This window comes from Scyliorhinus torazame, chromosome 3 (assembly GCF_047496885.1).
Source record: "Scyliorhinus torazame isolate Kashiwa2021f chromosome 3, sScyTor2.1, whole genome shotgun sequence".
Taxonomy (NCBI): Eukaryota; Metazoa; Chordata; class Chondrichthyes; order Carcharhiniformes; family Scyliorhinidae; genus Scyliorhinus; species Scyliorhinus torazame.
In genome coordinates this window covers 141,943,859-141,967,253 of record NC_092709.1, presented here as the reverse complement: position 1 = coordinate 141,967,253, position 23,395 = coordinate 141,943,859, and the positions used below count along the sequence as shown (strand labels likewise).

The 23,395-nt window shown below is 45.0% G+C and overlaps 13 non-coding genes across 13 annotated transcripts; all 13 read left to right on the top strand.

Moving 5' to 3' along the window:
- Positions 1-940: 940 nt before the first annotated feature.
- trnag-gcc (transfer RNA glycine (anticodon GCC)) lies at positions 941-1,011 on the top strand. The gene has a single exon. It is a non-coding gene; the product is annotated as a tRNA-Gly (tRNA).
- Positions 1,012-2,713: 1,702 nt separating this feature from the next.
- trnag-gcc (transfer RNA glycine (anticodon GCC)) lies at positions 2,714-2,784 on the top strand. The gene has a single exon. It is a non-coding gene; the product is annotated as a tRNA-Gly (tRNA).
- Positions 2,785-4,486: 1,702 nt separating this feature from the next.
- trnag-gcc (transfer RNA glycine (anticodon GCC)) lies at positions 4,487-4,557 on the top strand. The gene has a single exon. It is a non-coding gene; the product is annotated as a tRNA-Gly (tRNA).
- A 1,700-nt stretch (positions 4,558-6,257) lies between these two features.
- Positions 6,258-6,328, top strand: trnag-gcc (transfer RNA glycine (anticodon GCC)). The gene has a single exon. It is a non-coding gene; the product is annotated as a tRNA-Gly (tRNA).
- A 1,682-nt stretch (positions 6,329-8,010) lies between these two features.
- On the top strand, positions 8,011-8,081 carry trnag-gcc (transfer RNA glycine (anticodon GCC)). The gene has a single exon. It is a non-coding gene; the product is annotated as a tRNA-Gly (tRNA).
- Positions 8,082-9,781: 1,700 nt separating this feature from the next.
- trnag-gcc (transfer RNA glycine (anticodon GCC)) lies at positions 9,782-9,852 on the top strand. The gene has a single exon. It is a non-coding gene; the product is annotated as a tRNA-Gly (tRNA).
- A 150-nt stretch (positions 9,853-10,002) lies between these two features.
- On the top strand, positions 10,003-10,073 carry trnag-gcc (transfer RNA glycine (anticodon GCC)). The gene has a single exon. It is a non-coding gene; the product is annotated as a tRNA-Gly (tRNA).
- Positions 10,074-11,557: 1,484 nt separating this feature from the next.
- Positions 11,558-11,628, top strand: trnag-gcc (transfer RNA glycine (anticodon GCC)). Its single transcript has one exon. It is a non-coding gene; the product is annotated as a tRNA-Gly (tRNA).
- Positions 11,629-13,328: 1,700 nt separating this feature from the next.
- trnag-gcc (transfer RNA glycine (anticodon GCC)) lies at positions 13,329-13,399 on the top strand. The gene has a single exon. It is a non-coding gene; the product is annotated as a tRNA-Gly (tRNA).
- Positions 13,400-15,085: 1,686 nt separating this feature from the next.
- Positions 15,086-15,156, top strand: trnag-gcc (transfer RNA glycine (anticodon GCC)). Its single transcript has one exon. It is a non-coding gene; the product is annotated as a tRNA-Gly (tRNA).
- Positions 15,157-16,838: 1,682 nt separating this feature from the next.
- On the top strand, positions 16,839-16,909 carry trnag-gcc (transfer RNA glycine (anticodon GCC)). The gene has a single exon. It is a non-coding gene; the product is annotated as a tRNA-Gly (tRNA).
- Positions 16,910-18,611: 1,702 nt separating this feature from the next.
- trnag-gcc (transfer RNA glycine (anticodon GCC)) lies at positions 18,612-18,682 on the top strand. The gene has a single exon. It is a non-coding gene; the product is annotated as a tRNA-Gly (tRNA).
- A 1,620-nt stretch (positions 18,683-20,302) lies between these two features.
- On the top strand, positions 20,303-20,373 carry trnag-gcc (transfer RNA glycine (anticodon GCC)). The gene has a single exon. It is a non-coding gene; the product is annotated as a tRNA-Gly (tRNA).
- The last annotated feature ends 3,022 nt before the right edge of the window (positions 20,374-23,395 follow it).

Here is a 23,395-nt window from a genome sequence, read left to right as displayed (position 1 = left end):
TCCAGCTAAGGAGGAATGGCCCAAACATAAAGGGGCAACAGGATACCGGCCACAGAACAGGACAAGGCCCAGACACGCACAGTCTCACACATGTGTGAAAACATCACGAGTATCTTTACAGTACTCTTTTCCAAGAGAAGTGGGAGGAGGCGCTGTTTCACGTTACTCGTTTTCGGAGTCCATTTGGAGATTCACATCTCATTCAGCTGAGGCAATGTTGGTGGGTAATTGTCTCCCCCTAAGGAGTCCCTTGTGTTGCAACTAGGAAATTGCCAGCTTCTCAACTCTTTCCATAAAGCTGGCATTCCTCAACCTTGGCGAATGCTGATTCAACCCTTCCTTTCCTGTTTCGCAAACACGGGCGTACATTCGAGATAATGATGACCAGGATGACACATGGGGAATCAGGACACAGGATGTGACAGCATTGTGCCAATGTTGTTGGGTTCATGGTGCAGAGGCCTGCATAACTGAAATGATGATGTGAGTTCAAATGTAACCAAGGCTGGTAGCGGTATAAAAGCCATTATCCAAACATAGGTTGTTTGGTGGAGGTGTGAAACCCCACTTTACTGGAACGCAGTATTAGGATAATTAACCCACCTGGCTGTAAAATCGGAAAGATGCACAACATATTATTCTGAAAGGATGGAGCCGTATGTCATCAATCCATGGAATTTGCAGTCTTGCCGAGTGGAAGCTTTGTTAGCTTTGCGTGAAGAAAAGTAGCGGCTTGATGATATTGCAGTGTAGCATTAGGTGATAGTGTAGTGGTGTGAAGTGAGAGCACAGGAGGTTTATGCGCTGCTGTGCCCGAAGTTTAGGTCAAGAAATTTGTTTCAATTTGGGGAAAGAAAGGACAAAGTGAGGAAATGGTAATGCTGCTGAGTGAAAGCATTGGGGAGAAAAAGGAGAACATCATGAGAGCGAAAGTGGTGTTGTGTTGGTGGTTCAGTGGTAGAATTCTTGCCTGCCACGCGGGAGGCCCGGGTTCGATTCCTGGCCAATGCAAGATCGGCTGGTGTTGCACTGTTATATCTCTTCTTTAAACTGCATCTCTCTGCTGGTTACATGCAGTTTGCTTTGGCTAGCACACTTCAACATCTGTTAGCAACTCAAGCATTGTGCTTGCAAGTTCAGCTTCAGTTGCGTGGTTTGCATTGGTGGTCAGTGGTAGGATTCTCGCTTGCCACGCGGGAGGCCCGGGTTTGATTCCCGGCCAATGCATCGCAGCTCTTTTGCATTCCTCTGTTCAACAATTATTCATTCCTCTCTACATTCTTACCACCAGCTTTCTTTTATCACAACTACATTTTCACTATACACTCCCTCCGCATCAATCTCTTTACCACTTTCCTCATGCTCATTTTCAACATCTGCTTCACAACACTCTCCCTTTTCCTGTCCGCTTCACCACTCACAGCTGCAAACACTCATTCCTCTTCAATTAAAACCCTCCTCCTCTCACTTCTATTTCACCCTTCACAACATTTTTACCTTCATTGCCTTAAGAAAAGTTCAAACAAACTTTGCACAAACTTACAATTTTTCACTGGACTCTTTTTTTTTTTACTAAGTCTCTTCATTCACCTTTTTCCATTGTCACAAATAACCAGCAAAATCACAGGAATTCCACAGCATATAAAATATCTCAACATATATGTATACAGAGGAGAACACAAGCACAACAATACAATTGGACCAGTACAAATACCATGAGACAAAGAAGAGACAAAGCAGCTCGTTCAAAGCTCATTCAGCCTCTCAGAACATTCCCGCTAAGGAGGAATGGCCCAAACATAAAGGGGCAACAGGATACCGGCCACAGAACAGGACAAGGCCCAGAGACGCACAGTCTCACACATGTGTGAAAACATCGCGAGTATCTTCACAGTACTCTTTTCCAAGAGAAGTGGGAGGAGGAGTTGTTTCATGTTGCTCGTTTTCGGAGTCCATTTGGAGATTCACATCTCATTCAGCTGAGGCAATGTTGGTGGGTAATTGTCTCCCCCGAAGGAGTCGCTTCTGTTGCAACTAGGATAATGCCAGCTTCTCAACTCTTTCCATAAAGCTGGCATTCCTCAACCTTGGCGAATGCTGATTCAACCCTTCCTTTCCTGTTTCGCAAACACGGGCGTACATTCGAGATAATGATGACCAGGATGACACATGGGGAATCAGGACACAGGATGTGACAGCATTGTGCCAATGTTGTTGGGTTCATGGTGCAGAGGCCTGCATAACTGAAATGATGATGTGAGTTCAAATGTAACCAAGGCTGGTAGCGGTATAAAAGCCATCATCCAAACATAGGTTGTTTGGTGGAGGTGTGAAACCCCACTTTACTGGAACGCAGCATTAGGATAATTAGCCCACCTGGCTGTAAAATCGGAAAGATGCACAAAATATTATTCTGAAAGGAAGGAGCCGTATGTCATCAAGCCATGGAATTTGCAGTCTGGCCTAGTGGAAGCACTGTTAGCTTTTCGTGAAGAAAAGTAGCGGCTTGATGATATTGCAGTGTAGCATTAGGTGATATTGTAGTGGTGTGAAGTGAGAGCACAGGAGGTTTATGCGCTGCTGTGCCCGAAGTTTAGGTAAAGAAATTTGTTTCAATTTGGGGAAAGAAAGGACAAAGTGAGGAAATGGAAATGCTGCTGAGTGAAAACATTGGGGAAAAAAAGGAGAACATCATGAGATCGAAAGTGGAGTTGCATTGGTGGTTCAGTGGTAGAATTCTTGCTTGCCACGCGGGAGGCCCGGGTTCGGTTCCCGGCCAATGCATGATTGGCTGGTGTTGCACTGTTATTTCTCTTCTTTACACTGCATCTCTCTGCTGGTTTCATGCAGTTTGCTTCGGCGAGCACACTTCAACATCTGTTAGCAACTCAAGCATTGTGCTTGCAAGTTCAGCTTCAGTTGCGTGGTTTGCATTGGTGGTCAGTGGTAGGATTCTCGCTTGCCACGCGGGAGGCCCGGGTTTGATTCCCGGCCAATGCATCGCAGCTCTTTTGCATTCCTCTGCTCAACAATTATTCATTCCTCTCTACATTCTTACCACCAGCTTTCTTTTATCACAACTACATTTTCACTATACACTCCCTCCGCATCAATCTCTTTACCACTTTCCTCATGCTCATTTTCAACATCTGCTTCACAACACTCTCCCTTTTCCTGTCCGCTTCACCACTCACAGCTGCAAACACTCATTCCTCTTCAATTAAAACCCTCCTCCTCTCACTTCTTTTTCACCCTTCACAACATTTTTACCTTCATTGCCTTAAGAAAAGTTCAAACAAACTTTGCACAAACTTACAATTTTTCACTGGACTCTTTTTTTTTTTACTAAGTCTCTTCATTCACCTTTTTCCATTGTCACAAATAACCAGCAAAATCACAGGAATTCCACAGCATATAAAATATCTCAACATATATGTATACAGAGGAGAACACAAGCACAACAATACAATTGGACCAGTACAAATACCATGAGACAAAGAAGAGACAAAGCAGCTCGTTCAAAGCTCATTCAGCCTCTCAGAACATTCCCGCGAAGGAGGAATGGCCCAAACATAAAGGGGCAACAGGATACCGGCCACAGAACAGGACAAGGCCCAGAGACGCACAGTCTCACACATGTGTGAAAACATCGCGAGTATCTTCACAGTACTCTTTTCCAAGAGAAGTGGGAGGAGGAGTTGTTTCATGTTGCTCGTTTTCGGAGTCCATTTGGAGATTCACATCTCATTCAGCTGAGGCAATGTTGGTGGGTAATTGTCTCCCCCTAAGGAGTCGCTTCTGTTGCAACTAGGATAATGCCAGCTTCTCAACTCTTTCCATAAAGCTGGCATTCCTCAACCTTGGCGAATGCTGATTCAACCCTTCCTTTCCTGTTTCGCAAACACGGGCGTACATTCGAGATAATGATGACCAGGATGACACATGGGGAATCAGGACACAGGATGTGACAGCATTGTGCCAATGTTGTTGGGTTCATGGTGCAGAGGCCTGCATAACTGAAATGATGATGTGAGTTCAAATGTAACCAAGGCTGGTAGCGGTATAAAAGCCATCATCCAAACATAGGTTGTTTGGTGGAGGTGTGAAACCCCACTTTACTGGAACGCAGCATTAGGATAATTAGCCCACCTGGCTGTAAAATCGGAAAGATGCACAAAATATTATTCTGAAAGGAAGGAGCCGTATGTCATCAAGCCATGGAATTTGCAGTCTGGCCAAGTGGAAGCACTGTTAGCTTTTCGTGAAGAAAAGTAGCGGCTTGATGATATTGCAGTGTAGCATTAGGTGATATTGTAGTGGTGTGAAGTGAGAGCACAGGAGGTTTATGCGCTGCTGTGCCCGAAGTTTAGGTAAAGAAATTTGTTTCAATTTGGGGAAAGAAAGGACAAAGTGAGGAAATGGAAATGCTGCTGAGTGAAAGCATTGGGGAAAAAAAGGAGAACATCATGAGATCGAAAGTGGAGTTGCATTGGTGGTTCAGTGGTAGAATTCTTGCTTGCCACGCGGGAGGCCCGGGTTCGGTTCCTGGCCAATGCATGATTGGCTGGTGTTGCACTGTTATTTCTCTTCTTTACACTGCATCTCTCTGCTGGTTTCATGCAGTTTGCTTCGGCGAGCACACTTCAACATCTGTTAGCAACTCAAGCATTGTGCTTGCAAGTTCAGCTTCAGTTGCGTGGTTTGCATTGGTGGTCAGTGGTAGGATTCTCGCTTGCCACGCGGGAGGCCCGGGTTTGATTCCCGGCCAATGCATCGCAGCTCTTTTGCATTCCTCTGCTCAACAATTATTCATTCCTCTCTACATTCTTACCACCAGCTTTCTTTTATCACAACTACATTTTCAGTATACACTCCCTCCGCATCAATCTCTTTACCACTTTCCTCATGCTCATTTTCAACATCTGCTTCACAACACTCTCCCTTTTCCTGTCCGCTTCACCACTCACAACTGCAAACACTCATTCCTCTTTAATTAAAACCCTCCTCCTCTCACTTCTTTTTAACCCTTCACAACATTTTTACCTTCATTGCCTTAAGAAAAGTTCAAACAAACTTTGCAGAAACTTACAATTTTTCACTGGACTCTTTTTTTTTTTACTAAGTCTTTTCATTCACCTTTTTCCATTGTCACAAATAACCAGCAAAATCACAGGAATTCCACAGCATATAAAATATCTCAACATATATGTATACAGAGGAGAACACAAGCACAACAATACAATTGGACCAGTACAAATACCATGAGACAAAGAAGAGACAAAGCAGCTCGTTCAAAGCTCATTCAGCCACTCAGAACATTCCCGCTAAGGAGGAATGGCCCAAACATAAAGGGGCAACAGGATACCGGCCACAGAACAGGACAAGGCCCAGAGACGCACAGTCTCACACATGTGTGAAAACATCGCGAGTATCTTCACAGTACTCTTTTCCAAGAGAAGTGGGAGGAGGAGTTGTTTCATGTTGCTCGTTTTCGGAGTCCATTTGGAGATTCACATCTCATTCAGCTGAGGCAATGTTGGTGGGTAATTGTCTCCCCCTAAGGAGTCGCTTCTGTTGCAACTAGGATAATGCCAGCTTCTCAACTCTTTCCATAAAGCTGGCATTCCTCAACCTTGGCGAATGCTGATTCAACCCTTCCTTTCCTGTTTCGCAAACACGGGCGTACATTCGAGATAATGATGACCAGGATGACACATGGGGAATCAGGACACAGGATGTGACAGCATTGTGCCAATGTTGTTGGGTTCATGGTGCAGAGGCCTGCATAACTGAAATGATGATGTGAGTTCAAATGTAACCAAGGCTGGTAGCGGTATAAAAGCCATCATCCAAACATAGGTTGTTTGGTGGAGGTGTGAAACCCCACTTTACTGTAACGCAGCATTAGGATAATTAGCCCACCTGGCTGTAAATCGGAAAGATGCACAACATATTATTCTGAAAGGAAGGAGCCGTATGTCATCAAGCCATGGAATTTGCAGTCTGGCCTAGTGGAAGCACTGTTAGCTTTGCGTGAAGAAAAGTAGCGGCTTGATGATATTGCAGTGTAGCATTAGGTGATATTGTAGTGGTGTGAAGTGAGAGCACAGGAGGTTTATGCGCTGCTGTGCCTGAAGTTTAGGTAAAGAAATTTGTTTCAATTTGGGGAAAGAAAGGACAAAGTGAGGAAATGGCAATGCTGCTGAGTGAAAGCATTGGGGAAAAAAGGAGAACATCATGAGATCGAAAGTGTAGTTGCATTGGTGGTTCAGTGGTAGAATTCTCGCCTGCCACGCGTGAGGCCTGGGTTCGATTCCTGGCCCATGCATGATTGGCTGGTGTTGCACTGTTATTTCTCTTCTTTACACTGCATCTCTCTGCTGGTTACATGCAGTTTGCTTTGGCTCGCGCAACTCAAGCATTGTGCTTGCAAGTTCAGCTTCAGTTGCGTGGTTTGCATTGGTGGTCAGTGGTAGAATTCTCGCTTGCCACGCGGGAGGCCGGGGTTTGATTCCCGGCCAATGCATCGCAGCTCTTTTGCATTCCTCTGCTCAACAATTATTCATTCCTCTCTACATTCTTACCACCAGCTTTCTTTTATCACAACTTCATTTTCACTATACACTCCCTCCGCATCAATCTCTTTACCACTTTCCTCATGCTCATTTTCAACATCTGCTTCACAACACTCTCCCTTTTCCTGTCCGCTTCACCACTCACAGCTGCAAACACTCATTCCTCTTCAATTAAAACCCTCCTCCTCTCACTTCTTTTTCACCCTTCACAACATTTTTACCTTCATTGCCTTAAGAAAAGTTCAAACAAACTTTGCACAAACTGACAATTTTTCACTGGACTCTTTTTTTTTTTACTAAGTCTTTTCATTCACCTTTTTCCATTGTCACAAATAACCAGCAAAATCACAGGAATTCCACAGCATATAAAATATCTCAACATATATGTATACAGAGGAGAACACAAGCACAACAATACAATTGGACCAGTACAAATACCATGAGACAAAGAAGAGACAAAGCAGCTCGTTCAAAGCTCATTCAGCCTCTCAGAACATTCCCGCTAAGGAGGAATGGCCCAAACATAAATGGGCAACAGGATACCGGCCACAGAACAAGACAAGGCCCAGAGACGCACAGTCTCACACATGTGTGAAAACATCGCGAGTATCTTCACAGTACTCTTTTCCAAGAGAAGTGGGAGGAGGAGTTGTTTCATGTTGCTCGTTTTCGGAGTCCATTTGGAGATTCACATCTCATTCAGCTGAGGCAATGTTGGTGGGTAATTGTCTCCCCCTAAGGAGTCCCTTCTGTTGCAACTAGGATAATGCTAGCTTCTCAACTCTTTCCATAAAGCTGACATTCCACAACCTTGGCGAAGGCTGATTCAACCCTTCCTTTCCTGTTTCGCAAACACAGGCGTACATTCGAGATAATGATGACCAGGATGACACATGGGGAATCAGGACACAGGATGTGACAGCTGTGCCAATGTTGTTGGGTTCATGGTGCAGAGGCCTGCATAACTGAAATGATGATGTGAGTTCAAATGTAACCAAGGCTGGTAGCGGTATAAAAGCCATCATCCAAACATAGGTTGTTTGGTGGAGGTGTGAAACCCCACTTTACTGTAACGCAGTATTAGGATAATTAACCCACCTGGCTGTAAAATCGGAAAGATGCACAACATATTATTCTGAAAGGAAGGAGCCGTATGTCATCAAGCCATGGAATTTGTAGTCTAGCCTAGTGGAAGCAGTGTTAGCTTTGCGTGAAGAAAAGTAGCGGCTTGATGATATTGCAGTGTAGCATTAGGTGATATTGTAGTGGTGTGAAGTGAGAGCACAGGAGGTTTATGCGCTGCTGTGCCTGAAGTTTCGGTAAAGAAATTTGTTTCAATTTGGGGAAAGAAAGGACAAAGTGAGGAAATGGAAATGCTGCTGAGTGAAAGCATTGGGGAAAAAAAGGAGAACATCATGAGATCAAAAGTGTAGTTGCATTGGTGGTTCAGTGGTAGAATTCTCGCCTGCCACGCGGGAGGCCCGGGTTCGATTCCCGGCCAATGCATGATTGGCTGGTGTTGCACTGTTATTTCTCTTCTTTACACTGCATCTCTCTGCTGGTTACATGCAGTTTGCTTCAGCTAGCACACATCAACATCTGTCAGCAACTCAAGCATTGTGCTTGCAAGTTCAGCTTCAGTTGCGTGGTTTGCATTGGTGGTCAGTGGTAGAATTCTCGCTTGCCACGCGGGAGGCCCGGGTTTGATTCCTGGCCAATGCATCGCAGCTCCTTTGCATTCCTCTGCTCAACAATTATTCATTCCTCTCTACATTCTTACCACCAGCTTTCTTTTATCACAACTACATTTTCACTATACACTCCCTCCGCATCAATCTCTTTACCACTTTCCTCATGCTCATTTTCAACATCTGCTTCACAACACTCTCCCTTTTCCCGTCCGCTTCACCACTCACAGCTGCAAACACTCATTCCTCTTCAATTAAAACCCTCCTCCTCTCACTTCTTTTTCACCCTTCACAACATTTTTACCTTCATTGCCTTCAGAAAAGTTCAAACAAACTTTGCACAAACTGACAATTTTTCACTGGACTCTTTTTTTTACAAAGTCTTTTCATTCATCTTTTTTACATTGTCACAAATAACCAGCAAAATCACAGGAATTCCACAGCATATAAAATATCTCAACATATATATACACAGAGGCGAACAGAAGCACAACAATACAATTGGACCAGTACAAATACCATGAAACAAAGAAGAGAAAAAGCAGCTCGTTCAAAGCTCATTCAGCCTCTCAGGACATTCCAGCTAAGGAGGATTGGCCCAAACATAAAGGGGCAACAGGATACCGGCCACAGAACAGGACAAGGCCCAGACACGCACAGTCTCACACATGTGTGAAAACATCACGAGTATCTTTACAGTACTCTTTTCCAAGAGAAGTGGGAGGAGGCGATGTTTCACGTTACTCGTTTTCGGAGTCCATTTGGAGATTCACATCTCATTCAGCTGAGGCAATGTTGGTGGGTAATTGTCTCCCCCTAAGGAGTCGCTTCTGTTGCAACTAGGATAATGCCAGCTTCTCAACTCTTTCCATAAAGCTGGCATTCCTCAACCTTGGCGAATGCTGATTCAACCCTTCCTTTCCTGTTTCGCAAACACGGGCGTACATTCGAGATAATGATGACCAGGATGACACATGGGGAATCAGGACACAGGATGTGACAGCATTGTGCCAATGTTGTTGGGTTCATGGTGCAGAGGCCTGCATAACTGAAATGATGATGTGAGTTCAAATGTAACCAAGGCTGGTAGCGGTATAAAAGCCATCATCCAAACATAGGTTGTTTGGTGGAGGTGTGAAACCCCACTTTACTGGAACGCAGTATTAGGATAATTAACCCACCAGGCTGTAAAATCGGAAAGATGCACAACATATTATTCTGAAAGGATGGAGCCGTATGTCATCAATCCATGGAATTTGCAGTCTGGCATAGTGGAAGCACTGTTAGCTTTGCGTGAAGAAAAGTAGCGGTCTGATGATATTGCAGTGTAGCATTAGGTGATAGTGTAGTGGTGTGAAGTGAGAGCATAGGAGGTTTATGCGCTGCTGTGCCCGAAGTTTAGGTCAAGAAATTTGTTTCAATTTGGGGAAAGAAAGGACAAAGTGAGGAAATGGTAATGCTGCTGAGTGAAAGCATTGGGGAGAAAAAGGAGAACATCATGAGATCGAAAGTGGAGTTGCATTGGTGGTTCAGTGGTAGAATTCTTGCCTGCCACGCGGGAGGCCCGGGTTCGATTCCTGGCCAATGCAAGATCGGCTGGTGTTGCACTGTTATATCTCTTCTTTAAACTGCATCTCTCTGCTGGTTACATGCAGTTTGCTTTGGCTACCACACTTCAACATCTGTTAGCAACTCAAGCATTGTGCTTGCAAGTTCGTTCAGCTTCAGTTGCGTGGTTTGCATTGGTGGTTCAGTGGTAGAATTCTCGCCTGCCACGCGGGAGGCCCGGGTTTGATTCCCGGCCAATGCATCGCAGCTCCTTTGCATTCCTCTGCTCAACAATTATTCATTCCTCTCTACATTCTTACCACCAGCTTTCTTTTATCACAACTACATTTTCACTATACACTCCCTCCGCATCAATCTCTTTCCCGCTTTCCTCATGCTCATTTTCAACATCTGCTTCACAACACTCTCCCTTTTCCTGTCCGCTTCACCACTCACAGCTGCAAACACTCATTCCTCTTCAATTAAAACCCTCCTCCTCTCACTTCTTTTTCACCCTTCACAACATTTTTACCTTCATTGCCTTAAGAAAAGTTCAAACAAACTTTGCACAAACTGACAATTTTTCACTGGACTCTTTTTTTTTACTAAGTCTTTTCCTTCACCTTTTTCCATTGTCACAAATAACCAGCAAAATCACAGGAATTCAACAGCATATAAAATATCTCAACATATATATATACAGAGGAGAACACAAGCACAACAATACAATTGGACCAGTACAAATACCATGAGACAAAGAAGAGACAAAGCAGCTCATTCAAAGCTCATTCAGACTCTCAGAACATTCCCGCTAAGGAGGAATGGCACAAACATAAAGGGGCAACAGGATACCGGCCACAGAACAGGACAAGGCCCAGACACGCACAGTCTCACACATGTGTGAAAACATCGCGAGTATCTTCACAGTACTCTTTTCCAAGAGAAGTGGGAGGAGGAGTTGTTTCATGTTGCTCGTTTTCGGAGTCCATTTGGAGATTCACATCTCATTCAGCTGAGGCAATGTTGGTGGGTAATTGTCTCCCCCGAAGGAGTCGCTTCTGTTGCAACTAGGATAATGCCAGCTTCTCAACTCTTTCCATAAAGCTGGCATTCCTCAACCTTGGCGAATGCTGATTCAACCCTTCCTTTCCTGTTTCGCAAACACGGGCGTACATTCGAGATAATGATGACCAGGATGACACATGGGGAATCAGGACACAGGATGTGACAGCATTGTGCCAATGTTGTTGGGTTCATGGTGCAGAGGCCTGCATAACTGAAATGATGATGTGAGTTCAAATGTAACCAAGGCTGGTAGCGGTATAAAAGCCATCATCCAAACATAGGTTGTTTGGTGGAGGTGTGAAACCCCACTTTACTGGAACGCAGCATTAGGATAATTAGCCCACCTGGCTGTAAAATCGGAAAGATGCACAACATATTATTCTGAAAGGAAGGAGCCGTATGTCATCAAGCCATGGAATTTGCAGTCTGGCCTAGTGGAAGCACTGTTAGCTTTGCGTGAAGAAAAGTAGCGGCTTGATGATATTGCAGTGTAGCATTAGGTGATATTGTAGTGGTGTGAAGTGAGAGCACAGGAGGTTTATGCGCTGCTGTGCCCGAAGTTCAGGTAAAGAAATTTGTTTCAATTTGGGGAAAGAAAGGACAAAGTGAGGAAATGGAAATGCTGCTGAGTGAAAGCATTGGGGAAAAAAAGGAGAACATCATGAGATCTACAGCGGAGTTGCATTGGTGGTTCAGTGGTAGAATTCTCGCCTGCCACGCGGGAGGCCCGGGTTCGATTCCCGGCCAATGCATGATTGGCTGGTGTTGCACTGTTATTTCTCTTCTTTACACTGCATCTCTCTGCTGGTTATATGCAGTTTGCTTCGGCTAGCGCACTTCAACATCTGTTAGCAACTCAGGCATTGTGCTTGCAAGTTCAGCTTCAGTTGCGTGGTTTGCATTGTTGGTCAGTGGTAGAATTCTCGCTTGCCACGCGGGAGGCCCGGGTTTGATTCCCGGCCAATGCATCGCAGCTCTTTTGCATTCCTCTGCTCAACAATTATTCATTCCTCTCTACATTCTTACCACCAGCTTTCTTTTATCACAACTACATTTTCACTATACACTCCCTCCGCATCAATCTCTTTACCACTTTCCTCATGCTCATTTTCAACACCTGCTTCACAACACTCTCCCTTTTCCTGTCCGCTTCACCACTCACAGCTGCAAACACTCATTCCTCTTCAATTAAAACCCTCCTCCTCTCACTTCTTTTTCACCGTTCACAACATTTTTACCTTCATTGCCTTAAGAAAAGTTCAAACAAACTTTGTACAAACTGACAATTTTTCACTGGACTCTTTTTTTTTACAAAGTCTTTTCATTCACCTTTTTTACATTGTCACAAATAACCAGCAAAATCACAGGAATTCCACAGCATATAAAATATCTCAACATATATATACACAGAGGCGAACAGAAGCACAACAATACAATTGGACCAGTACAAATACCATGAGACAAAGAAGAGAAAAAGCAGCTCGTTCAAAGCTCATTCAGCCTCTCAGGACATTCCAGCTAAGGAGGAATGGCCCAAACATAAAGGGGCAACAGGATACCGGCCACAGAACAGGACAAGGCCCAGACACGCACAGTCTCACACATGTGTGAAAACATCACGAGTATCTTTACAGTACTCTTTTCCAAGAGAAGTGGGAGGAGGCGATGTTTCACGTTACTCGTTTTCGGAGTCCATTTGGAGATTCACACCTCATTCAGCTGAGGCAATGTTGGTGGGTAATTGTCTCCCCCTAAGGAGTCCCTTCTGTTGCAACTAGGATAATGCCAGCTTCTCAACTCTTTCCATAAAGCTGACATTCCTCAACCTTGGCCAAGGCTGATTCAACCCTTCCTTTCCTGTTTCGCAAACACGGGCGTACATTCGAGATAATGATGACCAGGATGACACATGGGGAATCAGGACACAGGATGTGACAGCATTGTGCCAATGTTGTTGGGTTCATGGTGCAGAGGCCTGCATAACTGAAATGATGATGTGAGTTCAAATGTAACCAAGGCTGGTAGCGGTATAAAAGCCATCATCCAAACATAGGTTGTTTGGTGGAGGTGTGAAATCCCACTTTACTGTAACGCAGCATTAGGATAATTAGCCCACCTGGCTGTAAAATCGGAAAGATGCACAACATATTATTCTGAAAGGAAGGAGCCGTATGTCATCAAGCCATGGAATTTGCAGTCTGGCCTAGTGGAAGCACTGTTAGCTTGCGTTGAGAAAAGTAGCGGCCTGATGATATTGCAGTGTAGCATTAGGTGATATTGTAGTGGTGTGAAGTGAGAGCACAGGAGGTTTATGCGCTGCTGTGCCCGAAGTTTTAGTGAAGAGATTTGTTTCAATTTGGGGAAAGAGAGGACAAAGTGAGGAAATGGTAATGCTGCTGAGTGAAAGCATTGGGGAAAAAAAGGAGAACATCATGAGATCGAAAGTGGAGTTGCATTGGTGGTTCAGTGGTAGAATTCTTGCCTGCCACGCGGGAGGCCCGTGTTTGATTCCCGGCCAATGCATGATCGGCTCGTGTTGCACTGTTATTTCTCTTCTTTACACTGCATCTCTCTGCTGGTTACATGCAGTTTGCTTTGGCTAGCACACATCAACATCTGTTAGCAACTCAAGCATTGTGCTTGCAAGTTCAGCTTCAGTTGCGTGGTTTGCATTGGTGGTCAGTGGTAGAATTCTTGCTTGCCACGCGGGAGGCCCGGGTTTGATCGCAGCTCATTTGCATTCCTCTGCTCAACAATTATTCATTCCTCTCTACATTCTTACCACCAGCTTTCTTTTATCACAACTACATTTTCACTATACACTCCCTCCGCATCAATCTCTTTACCACTTTCCTCATGCTCATTTTCAACATCTGCTTCACAACACTCTCCCTTTCCCTGTCCGCTTCACCACTCACAGCTGCAAACACTCATTCCTCTTCAATTAAAAGCCTCCTCCTCTCACTTCTTTTTCACCCTTCACAACATTTTTACCTTCATTGCCTTAAGAAAAGTTCAAACAAACTTTGCACAAACTGACAATTTTTCACTGGACTCTTTTTTTTTACAAAGTCTTTTCATTCACCTTTTTTACATTGTCACAAATAGCCAGCAAAATCACAGGAATTCCACAGCATATAAAATATCTCAACATATATATACACAGAGGCGAACAGAAGCACAACAATACAATTGGACAAGTACAAATACCATGAGACAAAGAAGAGAAAAAGCAGCTCGTTCAAAGTTCATTCAGCCTCTCAGGACATTCCAGCTAAGGAGGAATGGCCCAAACATAAAGGGGCAACAGGATACCGGCCACAGAACAGGACAAGGCCCAGACACGCACAGTCTCACACATGTGTGAAAACATCACGAGTATCTTTACAGTACTCTTTTCCAAGAGAAGTGGGAGGAGGCGATGTTTCACGTTACTCGTTTTCGGAGTCCATTTGGAGATTCACACCTCATTCAGCTGAGGCAATGTTGGTGGGTAATTGTCTCCCCCTAAGGAGTCCCTTCTGTTGCAACTAGGATAATGCCAGCTTCTCAACTCTTTCCATAAAGCTGACATTCCTCAACCTTGGCGAATGCTGATTCAACCCTTCCTTTCCTGTTTCGCAAACACGGGCGTACATTCGAGATAATGATGACCAGGATGACACATGGGGAATCAGGACACAGGATGTGACAGCATTGTGCCAATGTTGTTGGGTTCATGGTGCAGAGGCCTGCATAACTGAAATGATGATGTGAGTTCAAATGTAACCAAGGCTGGTAGCGGTATAAAAGCCATCATCCAAACATAGGTTGTTTGGTGGAGGTGTGAAATCCCACTTTACTGTAACGCAGCATTAGGATAATTAGCCAACCTGGCTGTAAAATCGGAAAGATGCACAACATATTATTCTGAAAGGATGGAGCCGTATGTCATCAAGCCATGGAATTTGCAGTCTGGCCTAGTGGAAGCACTGTTAGCTTTGCGTGAAGAAAAGTAGCGGCTTGATGATATTGCAGTGTAGCATTAGGTGATAGTGTAGTGGTGTGAAGTGAGAGCACAGGAGGTTTATGCGCTGCTGTGCCCGAAGTTTAGGTCAAGAAATTTGTATCAATTTGGGGAAAGAAAGGACAAAGTGTGGAAATGGTAATGCTGCTGAGTGAAAGCATTGGGGGAAAAAAGGAGAACATCATGACATCGAAAGTGGAGTTGCATTGGTGGTTCAGTGGTAGAATACTTGCCTGCCACGCGGGAGGCCCGGGTTCGATTCCTGGCCAATGCAAGATCGGCTGGTGTTGCACTGTTATTTCTCTTCTTTACACTGCATCTCTCTGCTGGTTCATGCAGTTTTCTTTGGCTCGCGCAACTCAAGCATTGTGCTTGCAAGTTCAGCTTCAGTTGTGTGGTTTGCATTGGTGGTCAGTGGTAGAATTCCCGCTTGCCACGCGGGAAGCCCGGTTTTCATTCCCGACCAATGCATCGCAGCTCTTTTGCATTCCTCTGCTCAACAATTATTCATTCCTCTCTACATTCTTACCACCAGCTTTCTTTTATCACAACTACATTTTCACTATACACTCCCTCCGCATCAATCTCTTTACCACTTTCCTCATGCTCATTTTCAACATCTGCTTCACAACACTCTCCCTTTTCCTGTCTGCTTCACCACTCACAGCTGCAAACGCTCATTCCTCTTCAATTAAAACCCTCCTCCTCTCACTTCTTTTTCACCCTTCACAACATTTTTACCTTCATTGCCTGAAGAAAAGTTCAACCAAACTTTGTACAAACTGACAATTTTTCACTGGACTCTTTTTTTTTTACAAAGTCTTTTCATTCACCTTTTTCCATTGTCACAAATAACCAGCAAAATCACAGGAATTCCACAGCACATAAAATATCTCAACATATATATATACAGAGGAGAACACAAGCACAACAATACAAGTGGACCAGGACAAATACCATGAGACAAAGAAGAGACAAAGCAGCTCGTTCAAAGCTCATTCAGCCTCTCAGAACATTCCCGCTAAGGAGGAATTGCCCAAACATAGAGGGGCAACAGGATATCGGCCACAGAACAGGAAAAAGCCCCGACACGCAAAGTCTCACATATGTGTGAAAACATCGCGAGTATCTTCACAGTACTCTTTTCCAAGAGAAGTGGGAGGAGGAGTTGTTTCACGTTGCTCGTTTTCGGAGTCCAGTTGGAGATTCTCATCTCATTCAGCTGAGGCAATGTTGGTGGGTAATTGTCTCCCCCTAAGGAGTCGCTTCTGTTGCAACTAGGATAATGCCAGCTTCTCAACTCTTTCCATAAAGCTGGCATTCCTCAACCTTTGCGAATGCTGATTCAACCCTTCCTTTCCTGTTTCACAAACACGGGCGTACATTCGAGATATTGATGACCAGGGTGACACATGGGGAATCAGGACACAGGATGTGACAGCATTGTGCCAATGTTGTTGGGTTCATGGTGCAGAGGCCTGCATAACTGAAATGATGATGTGAGTTCAAATGTAACCAAGGCTGGTAGCGGTATAAAAGCCATCATCCAAACATAGGTTGTTTGGTGGAGGTGTGAAATCCCACTTTACTGTAACGCAGCATTAGGATAATTAGCCCACCTGGCTGTAAAATCGGAAAGATGCACAACATATTATTCTGAAAGGAAGGAGCCGTATGTCATCAAGCCATGGAATTTGCAGTCTGGCCAGATGGAAGCACTGTTAGCTTTGCGTGAAGAAAAGTAGCGGCTTGATGATATTGCAGTGTAGCATTAGGTGATATTGTAGTGGTGTGAAGTGAGAGCACAGGAGGTTTATGCGCTACTGTGCCCGAAGTTTAGGTAAAGAAATTTGTTTCAATTTGGGGAAAGAAAGGACAAAGTGAGGAAATGTAAATGCTGCTGAGTGAAAGCATTGGGGAAAAAAAGGAGAACATCATGATATCGAAAGTGGAGTTGCATTGGTGGTTCAGTGGTAGAATTCTCGCCTGCCACGCGGGAGGCCCGGGTTCGATTCCCGGCCAATGCATGATCGACTGGTGTTGCACTGTTATTTCTCTTCTTTCCACTGCATCTCTCTGCTGGTGACATGCAGTTTGCTTTGGCTAGCACACATCAACATCTGTTAGCAACTCAAGCATTGTGTTTGAAAGTTCAGCTTCAGTTGCGTGGTTTGCTTTGGTGGTTCAGTGGTAGAATTCTTGCCTGCCACGCAGAATGCCGAGGTTCGATTCCTGGCCAATGCGTTACAGCTCTTCTGCATTCCTCTGCTCAGCAAATTTTCATTCCTCTCTACATTCTTACCACCAGCTTTCTTTTATCACAACTGCATTTTCACTATACACTCCCTCCGCATCAATCTCTTTCCCGCTTTCCTCATGCTCATTTTCAACATCTGCTTCACAACACTCTCCCTTTTCCTGTCCGCTTCACCACTCACAGCTGCAAACACTCATTCCTCTTCAATTAAAACCCTCCTTCCCTGACTTCTTTTTTACCGTTCACAACATTTTTACCTTCATTGCCTTAAGAAAAGTTCAAACAAACTTTGCACAAACTGACAATTTTTCACTGGACTCTTTTTTTTTTACAAAATCTTTTCATTCACCTTTTTCCATTGTCACAAATAACCAGCAAAATCACAGGAATTCCACAGCATATAAAATATCTCAACATATAAATATACAGAGGAGAACACAAGCACAACAATACAATTGGACCAGTACAAATACCATGAGACAAAGAAGAGACAAAGCTGCTCGTTCAAAGCTCATTCAGCCTCTCAGAACATTCCGGCTAAGGAGGAATGGCCCAAACATAAAGGGGCAACAGGATACCGGCCACAGAACAGGACAAGGCCCAGACACGCACAGTCTCACACATGTGTGAAAACATCGCGAGTATCTTTACGGTACTCTATTCCAAGAGAAGTGGGAGGAAGAGTTGTTTCACGTTGCTCGTTTTCGGAGTCCATTTGGAGATTCACACCTCATTCACCTGAGGCAATGTTGGTGGGTAATTGTCTCCCTCTAAGGAGTCCCTTCTGTTGCAACTGGGATAATGCCAGCTTCTCAACTCTTTCCATAAAGCTGACATTCCTCAACCTTGGCGAATGCTGATTCACCCCTTCCTTTCCTGTTTCGCAAACACGGACCTACATTCGAGAGCGTGATGACCAGGATGACACATGGGGAATCAGGACACAGGGTGTGACAGCATTGTGCCAATGTTGTTGGGTTCATGGTGCAGAGGCCTGCATAACTGAAATGATGATGTGAGTTCAAATGTAACCAAGGCTGGTAGCGGTATAAAAGCCATCATCCAAACATAGGTTGTTTGGTGGAGGTGTGAAACCCCACTTTACTGGAACGCAGCATTAGGATAATTAGCCCACCTGGCTGTAAAATCGGAAAGATGCACAACATATTATTCTGAAAGGAAGGAGCCGTATGTCATCAAGCCATGGAATTTGCAGTCTGGCCTAGTGGAAGCACTGTTAGCTTTGCGTGAAGAAAAGTAGCGGCTTGATGATATTGCAGTGTAGCATTAGGTGATATTGTAGTGGTGTGAAGTGAGAGCACAGGAGGTTTATGCGCTGCTGTGCCCGAAGTTTAGGTAAAGAAATTTGTTTCAATTTGGGGAAAGAAAGGACAAAGTGAGGAAATGGTAATGCTGCTGAGTGAAAGCATTGGGGAAAAAAAGGAGAACATCATAAGATCAAAGGTGGTGTTGCATTGGTGGTTCAGTGGTAGAATTCTCGCCTGCCACGCGGGAGGCCCGGGGTCGATTCCCGGCCAATGCATCGCAGCTCTTTTGCATTCCTCTGCTCAACAATTATTCATTCCTCTCTACATTCTTACCACCAGCTTTCTTTTATCACAACTACATTTTCACTATACACTCCCTCCGCATCAATCTCTTTACCACTTTCCTCATGCTCATTTTCAACATCTGCTTCACAACACTCTCCCTTTTCCTGTCCGCTTCACCACTCACAGCTGCAAACACTCATTCCTCTTCAATTAAAACCCTCCTCCTCTCACTTCTTTTTCACCCTTCACAACATTTTTCCCGTACAAAGTCTTACAACACCAGGTTAAAGTCCAACAGGTTTGTTTCGATGTCACGAGCTTTCGGAGCGCTGCTCCTTCCTCAGGTGAATGAAGAGGTTTGTTCCAGAAACACATATATAGACAAACATTTTTACCTTCATTGCCTTAAGAAAAGTTCAAACAAACTTTGCACAAACTGACAATTTTTCACTGGACTCTTTTTTTTTTACAAAGTCTTTTCATTCACCTTTTTCCATTGTCACAAATAACCAGCAAAATCACAGGAATTCCACAGCATATAAAATATCTCAACATATATTTCTACAGAGGAGAACACAAGCACAACAATACAATTGGACCAGTACAAATAGCATGAGACAAAGAAGAGACAAAGCAGCTCGTTCAAAGCTCATTCAGCCTCTCAGAACATTCCGGCTAAGGAGGAATGGCCCAAACATAAAGGGGCAACAGGATACCGGCCACAGAACAGGACAAGGCCCAGACACGCACAGTCTCACACATATGTGAAAACATCGCGAGTATCTTTACGGTACTCTTTTCCAAGAGAAGTGGGAGGAGGCCATGTTTCACGTTACTCGTTTTCGGAGTCCATTTGGAGATTCACACCTCATTCAGCTGAGGCAATGTTGGTATGTAATTGTCTCCCCGTAAGGAGTCCCTTCTGTTGCAACTAGGATAATGCCAGCTTCTCAACTCTTTCCATAAAGCTGACATTCCTCAACCTTGGCGAATGCTGATTCACCCCTTCCTTTCCTGTTTCGCAAACACGGGCGTACATTCGAGATAATGATTACCAGGAAGACACTTGGGGAATCAGGACACAGGATGTGACAGCATTGTACCAATGTTGTTGGGTTCATGGTGCAGAGGCCTGCATAACTGAAATGATGATGTGAGTTCAAATGTAACCAAGGCTGGCAGCGGTATAAAAGCCATCATCCAAACATAGGTTGTTTGGTGGAGGTGTGAAACCCCACTTTACTGGAACGCAGCATTAGGATAATTAGCCAACCTGGCTGTAAAATCGGAAAGCTGCACAACATATTATTCTGAAAGGATGGAGCCGTATGTCATCAAGCCATGGGATTTGCAGCCTGGCCTAGTGGAAGCACTGTTAGCTTTGCGTGAAGAAAAGTAGCGGCCTGATGATATTGCAGTGTAGCATTAGGTGATATTGTAGTGGTGTGAAGTGAGAGCACAGGAGGTTTATGCGCTGCTGTGCCCGAAGTTTAGGTAAAGAAATTTGTTGCAATTTGGGAAAAGAGAGGACAAAGTGAGGAAATGGTAATGCTGCTGAGTGAAAGCATTGGGGAAAAAAAGGAGAACATCATGAGATTGAAAGTCGAGTTGCATTGGTGGTTCAGTGGTAGAATTCTCGCCTGCCACGCGGGAGGCCCGGATTCGATTCCCGGCCAATGCAAGATCGACTGGTGTTGCACTGTTATTTCTCTTCTTTCCACTGCATCTCTCTGCTAGTTACATGCAGTTTGCTTTGGCTCGCACACTTCAACATCTGTTAGCAACTCAAGCATTGTCCTTGAAAGTTCAGCTTCAGTTGTGTGGTTTGCATTGGCGTTCAGTGGTAGAATTCTCGCCTGCCACGTGAGATGCCCGGGTTGGATTCCCGGCCAATACATTGCAGCTCTTTTGCATTCCTCTGCTCAGCAATTTTTCATTCCTCTCTACATTCTTACCACCAGCTTTCTTTTATCACAACTACATTTTCACCAAACACTCCCTCCGCATCAATCTCTTTACCACTTTCCTCATGCTCATTTTCAACATCTGCTTCACAACACTCTCCCTTTTCCTGTCCGCTTCACCACTCCCAGCTGTGCCATGATATTCAAACACACACATCATGATAGACACACCAACAGACAAATCAGAACACACAACACCACAACCAATGACAGAAAGATATAAAAGCACAGACACGACCCCCGGTGGTCAGTATTAGCTGCAGAGGAGGACCAGGACAGACCTACTACACGACACACTCAGGGAGACAGCACGAGCAGACTATCCAGAACGAACTGTATTATAAGAGTTAAAATAAAATAGAGTTGTACCTCATACAATTGTGTTGGCTCATCTGTGCACCAGAGCACCCAACACCACATGGTACAGGAGTGGATCGATACCTGCCGGCATACCTCAGTGTACAGAGACAACCAGCAGTGCCCAGGCAAAATGATAGAGCTCCCGGTTCCGCAGCCGCTCCAGTGCTACGGCGATCTCCGCGAAAACTGGCGGCGATTCCGGCAAGTGTTCGAATTGTTCCTGGTGGCAGCTGAACTCCAAGACCTGGATGATAGCGAAAAAATTGAATTTCTCCTCACCATCGCCGGTGCAAGGGCAAGAGAAATATTCACAAGGTTCAGGTTCTTCAGGAGGCAGCAAAGGTATGATTACCAGGCAGTCCTGGACAAATTCTCCAAGTACTGTGAATAAAACGCAATCCAATCGGCAAGTAAAGGTAAGAAAAGCTGCAGTACTCACCTCGTGGCTGGGATCCCGGAGCCCGAATTCCCAGAGGCCGAAATCCCGGGCCTGAGAGAGGGCTGGGTCGAGGTCGGCGGCCATCTTGCTAAAGGTATCACGCTAGCACAGTTGCGCGAGCAGTGCGCAGAACCGGAAGTTTCGTTTGCGCATGCGCGAGATGCTGCGCATGCGCAGTCAAGAAAACGGCCATCGGTAAAGGAAGAGCGATCTGAGCATGCGCAGTCGCTTCCTACGTGCTACATACCGAGCGTCAGGATGTCAGAGGCCCCAGACTGCACCAATTTAAAGGGGAAACGTCCCAAATCCAATTTAAAAGGGAAACGTCCCAAATCAAAAAAACAAAAATCTGTTAAAGCTGTAAAACAACCTTCCCTCACCTGGAATGACAGCACATTGCCGCAAATTGACCCAGGAGATGAATTTGACCTCCGAAGAACCCTCCGACAAGCAGTTACCTACGCACAAGCCGATGATTCCGACCTCGAATACTTCGATGATGATCTTTACACTGTTTCCGGACCTCGCGAGCCCAATGATAGCTCGGTGGTCCTATATGACTATGACTCGGACGAACCTTTCGTGTTGCACATTGGCGGCCCCCACATTGAATCCGACGCAGATGCGGATTCATTTTTCGGATTTGAGGATCTTCAATCCAGCAGATATGACGTCCCAACTTATCAGTACCGGATGATGCTGCAGCCTGACATTAACAGACAGGGAGCGCTGCAAGCACACGAAGAGCGCCCTGCTGCCACACAGAGCGTGGTCCACGTCCCGCTCAACGTTCCCGACTCTATGAAAGAAGACATGCAAGACTCCAGAGCGCAGTCCTCGCATGAACCAGAAGTGACTCCAGTGTCACAAGCCTCCACAGCAAGCTCGTGGACAGACTCCACAATTGCAGAAACGCAAGACTCCAGAGCGCAGTCCTTGCACGAACAAGAAGTGACTCCAGTGTCACAAGCCTCCACAGAGAGCTCGTGGACAGCCTCCACGATAGAAGCAACGCAAGACTCCAGAGCGCAGTCCTTGCATGAACAAGAAGTGACTCCAGAGTCACAAGCCTCCACAGGGAGCTCGTGGACAGCCTCCACGATAGAAGCAACGCAAAACTCCAATGTGCAGTCCTTGCAGGAACAAGACCATGAGGGTCTAGCAACCTCTCCTGACCAACCAGCGGCAGACGATGCAAGTCTGCCATGCTCACGTGAACAGCAAGAAGGCTATAACAGCCTACCATGCTCCACTACACAGCAGCATGACCATGACGGTCTCTCATGCTACAATGAAGGGCACAGCGCTGAAGACTGTTCAAGCCCAACTGAAGACAAGCCAAAGGAATCGCCTCGTCCAAGCCCGAAGAAAAAAGGTTTATGCGCTGACCTTCAGGATCATTATAGCCGAACAGAGATTAATAATGCTGCACGGCCACAGAAGGATGCTGAGGATTTGCTAAAGAAATTAATTGAATGTTTAACTTGCAAGGAGCAGACTGAGAATTGCCAGTGTTTTAGTACGGATCGAAAAAATGGACAAGACATTGATCCTCAGGTAATGGAAATAACACAACCTGAATCATATCTACAGGAGGGACAAATGTCTCCCTTCAACACAACGCCGCAAAGTCCCAACTTCGGAGACCCGCAGTTAGTCAGTAATGACTCTTCAAACCTTGAGGGGAACATTAATTGCATTGAACCTATACACACTCCACTGATAAATGAGCAGAACATTGGAGCAAGAATCCTGAGGACACCGACATCGAGTAGCCAGATAACGAATTTAAAACCCACAGCAGTTTCAAGTGAACCAAGTGTGCTTTCCACTAATGGTGAAGATGCAGATAAGGTCGACCCGATTATCCATTGTACCACACTAACCCCAGTGATTAAGCAGTTATGTATGGGAGTATAATGTGGGCAATTGAGAACAGT